The 9,072-nt window shown below is 31.9% G+C and overlaps 4 non-coding genes across 4 annotated transcripts; all 4 read right to left on the bottom strand.

Annotated features, from left to right (window-relative positions):
- Window positions 1-2,011: 2,011 nt before the first annotated feature.
- On the bottom strand, window positions 2,012-2,084 carry TRNAA-UGC (transfer RNA alanine (anticodon UGC)). Its single transcript has one exon. It is a non-coding gene; the product is annotated as a tRNA-Ala (tRNA).
- Window positions 2,085-4,094: 2,010 nt separating this feature from the next.
- Window positions 4,095-4,167, bottom strand: TRNAA-UGC (transfer RNA alanine (anticodon UGC)). The gene has a single exon. It is a non-coding gene; the product is annotated as a tRNA-Ala (tRNA).
- Window positions 4,168-6,177: 2,010 nt separating this feature from the next.
- Window positions 6,178-6,250, bottom strand: TRNAA-UGC (transfer RNA alanine (anticodon UGC)). Its single transcript has one exon. It is a non-coding gene; the product is annotated as a tRNA-Ala (tRNA).
- A 2,011-nt stretch (window positions 6,251-8,261) lies between these two features.
- Window positions 8,262-8,334, bottom strand: TRNAA-UGC (transfer RNA alanine (anticodon UGC)). Its single transcript has one exon. It is a non-coding gene; the product is annotated as a tRNA-Ala (tRNA).
- Between the last annotated feature and the right edge of the window lie 738 nt (window positions 8,335-9,072).

The raw sequence follows: 9,072 nt of genomic DNA, 5'->3' as shown, positions 1-9,072 counted from the left end.
ACATATATAATTAATGTTGAAAATTTTAAATCAACATAAGAGTATAATCTCTTAAAAATAATGGTAAATAAGTTTCATGTTTGATTAAAAATTTTAATTCTCGCAAAGAAGATGGAACACAATAAGAGTCGAATAAAACGCAAATCATATGTTGTTTAATATAAAATAACTGTCAAATACTTGCGACAACCCTTTAAAAATCATATAATCACATACGTATGAGACGGAGAATACTCTCAATACAAAGGCTCAATAATCTAAGTTTAGAACAAATTGGTTAAAAAAATTACCACTCAAGCAACGAAAGCATTAAAGAAAATTGTTATAATGCAAATAACACATCTCAAACGAAAGAATGAAAAAATACTACAGATGAATTCTCTATACTTTTAATTTTTGTCTGTGAGAAATACTATTTTTTAGTACCTCACACAAATAAAATAGTGGAGTAATCATATATAAATAAAAGGATTAAATATAAATAAGTAATCCTTAAATCATTGATTTATGAAGAGAATTATGGTAAGTTTTAAACTTAAAAAAATATCAAAATGCACGAAAAATAGCTTAAAAGTCATTGAAGGACATTAGATCCGTGGAGATGCAGCATCACGAGGAGATAAGCAGCGACATAAAAGGTTCAAGGCGTGTGTTTGGCAGCCAAAGGAGACGCATGAACCGCGGTTGTTTTACGATTATCAACGGGTGACTGGCATTAAAGATGATGATTAATTAGAAAAAATTTAGGAGGAACTGGCTCGTGGCAGCGCATATAGTGACGAAAAATTTCTAGTGGTTGGAGGAAGAAACAACAAGCATGTGACATCTACGAGACTCAAGTGATAGAGGTCGGGTGTGGAGGGAAGAGGTCCTTGAGAAGTAGGTCTGAATCGCGTGGTATGTGAGTATCTGATCTAGTCGATTTAGTTCATGGAACCATATGTTGATGGAGCGTCGTGTCTAAGACGTGTATTGGATCTTTGGGATTCTAGAATTTATACATTTTATTTTTTAAAATTATTTTAGTATAAAGTGAAGACTAAAAGATAGAGAAAAGTGGTGGTACTCCGAAATAGAGAGAAAACGGCAGATACTCTTTAGAGTTCTTGAAATTTGAGGAGCCTTTGGAGGTATCTTAGTGGATTTTGAGATACTTCAAAACACAATGGGTTTATTTGATTCATATATAAGTAGTTGCAGAGAATGAGAAACACTTTTTGTGGATAATAAGTATTGTTATTAGAAACAAGGGCGGATGTTTTCAAGGTACTCATTTGTAATCCTTTGTAACAACTTTTGGAAGTATAGTGATTTAGAGAGTTTTGTCTCTCCCAAGAGTGAATGCGGTTTATTTGAACTGTGTAAATAAGTAATTCTTGTACTATTTTTTTATCTTCCTCTTGCTTTTTGTGGACTTTGTTATAATGTTTGGAATATTAATTTTTGTGAGAGGTCATTTATTTTGATTTTCAATATTCTTTGACCGTCACATCAAATTATTTGGCGTGGGGGATAGATTTTGGGATTTCAAAACGAGAAGTTCTTGGTATGGGTTGAACATTTCAATTTCACAACAAAATATATTTGAGGCGAAGGAAAAAAAATTTAATTATCAATTATCTAATAATCTCGCAGTCCTCAAATAAATGTGACATTTGAAAATATTGTTTGTCTCAAAATAATGTTGCTATTAGTTTGCAATGAAATTTCAAGCTGTATCTTCCAACTGTACTCTCTAATTTTATTCTGTATATCACTCCCTCATTAGTTTTATCTCTCTTTGAATTTATGAAAATAAAAATAGGTCAATAGTTACTAAGATTAATTTCCTAAATTACACTTACGTCTTCCGTTTGTCATTTTTTCAATTCGAGTAACTTAGGTAACTTTGATACTAGCTTCGGGACGAAGGTAGCATATGAAATGAGAACACAATCAAATCAAAGTCCACTATAAGATTTTAAAAACCATGGTCGTTGTCAAATGACAAAAAGTTAATAAGAAATTATTATGGAGATGCAGGGGATCGAACCCTGTACCTCTCGCATGCAAAGCGAGCGCTCTACCATTTGAGCTACATCCCCACATATATAATTAATGTTGAAAATTTTAAATCAACATAAGAGTATAATCTCTTAAAAATAATGGTAAATAAGTTTCATGTTTGATTAAAAATTTTAATTCTCGCAAAGAAGATGGAACACAATAAGAGTCGAATAAAACGCAAATCATATGTTGTTTAATATAAAATAACTGTCAAATACTTGCGACAACCCTTTAAAAATCATATAATCACATACGTATGAGACGGAGAATACTCTCAATACAAAGGCTCAATAATCTAAGTTTAGAACAAATTGGTTAAAAAAATTACCACTCAAGCAACGAAAGCATTAAAGAAAATTGTTATAATGCAAATAACACATCTCAAACGAAAGAATGAAAAAATACTACAGATGAATTCTCTATACTTTTAATTTTTGTCTGTGAGAAATACTATTTTTTAGTACCTCACACAAATAAAATAGTGGAGTAATCATATATAAATAAAAGGATTAAATATAAATAAGTAATCCTTAAATCATTGATTTATGAAGAGAATTATGGTAAGTTTTAAACTTAAAAAAATATCAAAATGCACGAAAAATAGCTTAAAAGTCATTGAAGGACATTAGATCCGTGGAGATGCAGCATCACGAGGAGATAAGCAGCGACATAAAAGGTTCAAGGCGTGTGTTTGGCAGCCAAAGGAGACGCATGAACCGCGGTTGTTTTACGATTATCAACGGGTGACTGGCATTAAAGATGATGATTAATTAGAAAAAATTTAGGAGGAACTGGCTCGTGGCAGCGCATATAGTGACGAAAAATTTCTAGTGGTTGGAGGAAGAAACAACAAGCATGTGACATCTACGAGACTCAAGTGATAGAGGTCGGGTGTGGAGGGAAGAGGTCCTTGAGAAGTAGGTCTGAATCGCGTGGTATGTGAGTATCTGATCTAGTCGATTTAGTTCATGGAACCATATGTTGATGGAGCGTCGTGTCTAAGACGTGTATTGGATCTTTGGGATTCTAGAATTTATACATTTTATTTTTTAAAATTATTTTAGTATAAAGTGAAGACTAAAAGATAGAGAAAAGTGGTGGTACTCCGAAATAGAGAGAAAACGGCAGATACTCTTTAGAGTTCTTGAAATTTGAGGAGCCTTTGGAGGTATCTTAGTGGATTTTGAGATACTTCAAAACACAATGGGTTTATTTGATTCATATATAAGTAGTTGCAGAGAATGAGAAACACTTTTGTGGATAATAAGTATTGTTATTAGAAACAAGGGCGGATGTTTTCAAGGTACTCATTTGTAATCCTTTGTAACAACTTTTGGAAGTATAGTGATTTAGAGAGTTTTGTCTCTCCCAAGAGTGAATGCGGTTTATTTGAACTGTGTAAATAAGTAATTCTTGTACTATTTTTTTATCTTCCTCTTGCTTTTTGTGGACTTTGTTATAATGTTTGGAATATTAATTTTTGTGAGAGGTCATTTATTTTGATTTTCAATATTCTTTGACCGTCACATCAAATTATTTGGCGTGGGGGATAGATTTTGGGATTTCAAAACGAGAAGTTCTTGGTATGGGTTGAACATTTCAATTTCACAACAAAATATATTTGAGGCGAAGGAAAAAAAATTTAATTATCAATTATCTAATAATCTCGCAGTCCTCAAATAAATGTGACATTTGAAAATATTGTTTGTCTCAAAATAATGTTGCTATTAGTTTGCAATGAAATTTCAAGCTGTATCTTCCAACTGTACTCTCTAATTTTATTCTGTATATCACTCCCTCATTAGTTTTATCTCTCTTTGAATTTATGAAAATAAAAATAGGTCAATAGTTACTAAGATTAATTTCCTAAATTACACTTACGTCTTCCGTTTGTCATTTTTTCAATTCGAGTAACTTAGGTAACTTTGATACTAGCTTCGGGACGAAGGTAGCATATGAAATGAGAACACAATCAAATCAAAGTCCACTATAAGATTTTAAAAACCATGGTCGTTGTCAAATGACAAAAAGTTAATAAGAAATTATTATGGAGATGCAGGGGATCGAACCCTGTACCTCTCGCATGCAAAGCGAGCGCTCTACCATTTGAGCTACATCCCCACATATATAATTAATGTTGAAAATTTTAAATCAACATAAGAGTATAATCTCTTAAAAATAATGGTAAATAAGTTTCATGTTTGATTAAAAATTTTAATTCTCGCAAAGAAGATGGAACACAATAAGAGTCGAATAAAACGCAAATCATATGTTGTTTAATATAAAATAACTGTCAAATACTTGCGACAACCCTTTAAAAATCATATAATCACATACGTATGAGACGGAGAATACTCTCAATACAAAGGCTCAATAATCTAAGTTTAGAACAAATTGGTTAAAAAAATTACCACTCAAGCAACGAAAGCATTAAAGAAAATTGTTATAATGCAAATAACACATCTCAAACGAAAGAATGAAAAAATACTACAGATGAATTCTCTATACTTTTAATTTTTGTCTGTGAGAAATACTATTTTTTAGTACCTCACACAAATAAAATAGTGGAGTAATCATATATAAATAAAAGGATTAAATATAAATAAGTAATCCTTAAATCATTGATTTATGAAGAGAATTATGGTAAGTTTTAAACTTAAAAAAATATCAAAATGCACGAAAAATAGCTTAAAAGTCATTGAAGGACATTAGATCCGTGGAGATGCAGCATCACGAGGAGATAAGCAGCGACATAAAAGGTTCAAGGCGTGTGTTTGGCAGCCAAAGGAGACGCATGAACCGCGGTTGTTTTACGATTATCAACGGGTGACTGGCATTAAAGATGATGATTAATTAGAAAAAATTTAGGAGGAACTGGCTCGTGGCAGCGCATATAGTGACGAAAAATTTCTAGTGGTTGGAGGAAGAAACAACAAGCATGTGACATCTACGAGACTCAAGTGATAGAGGTCGGGTGTGGAGGGAAGAGGTCCTTGAGAAGTAGGTCTGAATCGCGTGGTATGTGAGTATCTGATCTAGTCGATTTAGTTCATGGAACCATATGTTGATGGAGCGTCGTGTCTAAGACGTGTATTGGATCTTTGGGATTCTAGAATTTATACATTTTATTTTTTAAAATTATTTTAGTATAAAGTGAAGACTAAAAGATAGAGAAAAGTGGTGGTACTCCGAAATAGAGAGAAAACGGCAGATACTCTTTAGAGTTCTTGAAATTTGAGGAGCCTTTGGAGGTATCTTAGTGGATTTTGAGATACTTCAAAACACAATGGGTTTATTTGATTCATATATAAGTAGTTGCAGAGAATGAGAAACACTTTTGTGGATAATAAGTATTGTTATTAGAAACAAGGGCGGATGTTTTCAAGGTACTCATTTGTAATCCTTTGTAACAACTTTTGGAAGTATAGTGATTTAGAGAGTTTTGTCTCTCCCAAGAGTGAATGCGGTTTATTTGAACTGTGTAAATAAGTAATTCTTGTACTATTTTTTTATCTTCCTCTTGCTTTTTGTGGACTTTGTTATAATGTTTGGAATATTAATTTTTGTGAGAGGTCATTTATTTTGATTTTCAATATTCTTTGACCGTCACATCAAATTATTTGGCGTGGGGGATAGATTTTGGGATTTCAAAACGAGAAGTTCTTGGTATGGGTTGAACATTTCAATTTCACAACAAAATATATTTGAGGCGAAGGAAAAAAAATTTAATTATCAATTATCTAATAATCTCGCAGTCCTCAAATAAATGTGACATTTGAAAATATTGTTTGTCTCAAAATAATGTTGCTATTAGTTTGCAATGAAATTTCAAGCTGTATCTTCCAACTGTACTCTCTAATTTTATTCTGTATATCACTCCCTCATTAGTTTTATCTCTCTTTGAATTTATGAAAATAAAAATAGGTCAATAGTTACTAAGATTAATTTCCTAAATTACACTTACGTCTTCCGTTTGTCATTTTTTCAATTCGAGTAACTTAGGTAACTTTGATACTAGCTTCGGGACGAAGGTAGCATATGAAATGAGAACACAATCAAATCAAAGTCCACTATAAGATTTTAAAAACCATGGTCGTTGTCAAATGACAAAAAGTTAATAAGAAATTATTATGGAGATGCAGGGGATCGAACCCTGTACCTCTCGCATGCAAAGCGAGCGCTCTACCATTTGAGCTACATCCCCACATATATAATTAATGTTGAAAATTTTAAATCAACATAAGAGTATAATCTCTTAAAAATAATGGTAAATAAGTTTCATGTTTGATTAAAAATTTTAATTCTCGCAAAGAAGATGGAACACAATAAGAGTCGAATAAAACGCAAATCATATGTTGTTTAATATAAAATAACTGTCAAATACTTGCGACAACCCTTTAAAAATCATATAATCACATACGTATGAGACGGAGAATACTCTCAATACAAAGGCTCAATAATCTAAGTTTAGAACAAATTGGTTAAAAAAATTACCACTCAAGCAACGAAAGCATTAAAGAAAATTGTTATAATGCAAATAACACATCTCAAACGAAAGAATGAAAAAATACTACAGATGAATTCTCTATACTTTTAATTTTTGTCTGTGAGAAATACTATTTTTTAGTACCTCACACAAATAAAATAGTGGAGTAATCATATATAAATAAAAGGATTAAATATAAATAAGTAATCCTTAAATCATTGATTTATGAAGAGAATTATGGTAAGTTTTAAACTTAAAAAAATATCAAAATGCACGAAAAATAGCTTAAAAGTCATTGAAGGACATTAGATCCGTGGAGATGCAGCATCACGAGGAGATAAGCAGCGACATAAAAGGTTCAAGGCGTGTGTTTGGCAGCCAAAGGAGACGCATGAACCGCGGTTGTTTTACGATTATCAACGGGTGACTGGCATTAAAGATGATGATTAATTAGAAAAAATTTAGGAGGAACTGGCTCGTGGCAGCGCATATAGTGACGAAAAATTTCTAGTGGTTGGAGGAAGAAACAACAAGCATGTGACATCTACGAGACTCAAGTGATAGAGGTCGGGTGTGGAGGGAAGAGGTCCTTGAGAAGTAGGTCTGAATCGCGTGGTATGTGAGTATCTGATCTAGTCGATTTAGTTCATGGAACCATATGTTGATGGATCGTCGTGTCTAAGACGTGTATTGGATCTTTGGGATTCTAGAATTTATACATTTTATTTTTTAAATTTATTTTAGTATAAAGTGAAGACTAAAAGATAGAGAAAAGTGGTGGTACTCCGAAATAGAGAGAAAACGGCAGATACTCTTTAGAGTTCTTGAAATTTGAGGAGCCTTTGGAGGTATCTTAGTGGATTTTGAGATACTTCAAAACACAATGGGTTTATTTGATTCATATATAAGTAGTTGCAGAGAATGAGAAACACTTTGGTGGATAATAAGTATTGTTATTAGAAACAAGGGCGGATGTTTTCAAGGTACTCATTTGTAATCCTTTGTAACAACTTTTGGAAGTATAGTGATTTAGAGAGTTTTGTCTCTCCCAAGAGTGAATGCGGTTTATTTGAACTGTGTAAATAAGTAATTCTTGTACTATTTTTTTATCTTCCTCTTGCTTTTTGTGGACTTTGTTATAATGTTTGGAATATTAATTTTTGTGAGAGGTCATTTATTTTGATTTTCAATATTCTTTGACCGTCACATCAAATTATTTGGCGTGGGGGATAGATTTTGGGATTTCAAAACGAGAAGTTCTTGGTATGGGTTGAACATTTCAATTTCACAACAAAATATATTTGAGGCGAAGGAAAAAAAAGTTTAATTATCAATTATCTAATAATCTCGCAGTCCTCAAATAAATGTGACATTTGAAAATATTGTTTGTCTCAAAATAATGTTGCTATTAGTTTGCAATGAAATTTCAAGCTGTATCTTCCAACTGTACTCTCTAATTTTATTCTGTATATCACTCCCTCATTAGTTTTATCTCTCTTTGAATTTATGAAAATAAAAATAGGTCAATAGTTACTAAGATTAATTTCCTAAATTACACTTACGTCTTCCGTTTGTCATTTTTTCAATTCGAGTAACTTAGGTAACTTTGATACTAGCTTCGGGACGAAGGTAGCATATGTAATGAGAACACAATCCAATCAAAGTCCACAATAAGATTTTCAAAACCATGGTCGTTGTTAAATGACAAAAAGTTAATGAGAAATTATTATGGAGATGCAGGGGATCGAACCCTGTACCTCTCGCATGCAAAGCGAGCGCTCTACCATTTGAGCTACATCCCCACATATATAATTAATGTTGAAAATTTTAAATCAACATAACAGTATCATCTCTTAAAAATAATGGTAAATAAGATTCATGTTTGATTAAAAATTTTAATTCTCGCAAAGAAGATGGAACACAATAAGAGTCGAATAAAACGCAAATCATATGTTGTTTAATATAAAATAACTGTCAAATACTTGCGAGAACCCTTTAAAAATCATATAATCACATACGTATGAGACAGAGAATACTCTCAATACAAAGGCTCAATAATCTAAGTTTAGAACAAATTGGTTAAAAAAATTACCACTCAAGCAACGAAAGCATTAAAGAAAATTGTTATAATGCAAATAACACATCTCAAACGAAAGAGTGACAAAATACTACAGATGAATTCTCTATAATTTTAATTTTTGTCTGTGAGAAATACTATTTTTTAGTACCTCACACAAATAAAATAGTGGAGTAATCGTATATAAATAAAAGGATTAAATATAAATAAGTAATCCTTAAATCATTGATTTATGAAGAGAATTATGGTAAGTTTTAAACTTAAAAAAATATCAAAATGCACGAAAAATAGCTTAAAAGTCATTGAAGGACATTAGATCCGTGGAGATGCAGCATCACGAGGAGATAAGCAGCGACATAAAAGGTTCAAGGCGTGTGTTTGGCAGCCAAAGGAGACGCATGAACCGCGGTTGTTTTACGATTATCAACGGGTGACTGGCATTAAAGATGATGATTAATTAGAA

Source organism: Vicia villosa, linkage group LG5, assembly GCF_029867415.1.
Source record: "Vicia villosa cultivar HV-30 ecotype Madison, WI linkage group LG5, Vvil1.0, whole genome shotgun sequence".
Lineage (NCBI taxonomy): Eukaryota > Viridiplantae > Streptophyta > Magnoliopsida > Fabales > Fabaceae > Vicia > Vicia villosa.
The sequence above is the reverse complement of the archived record's forward strand: the minus strand, read 5'-3'. Positions and strand labels throughout refer to the sequence as shown.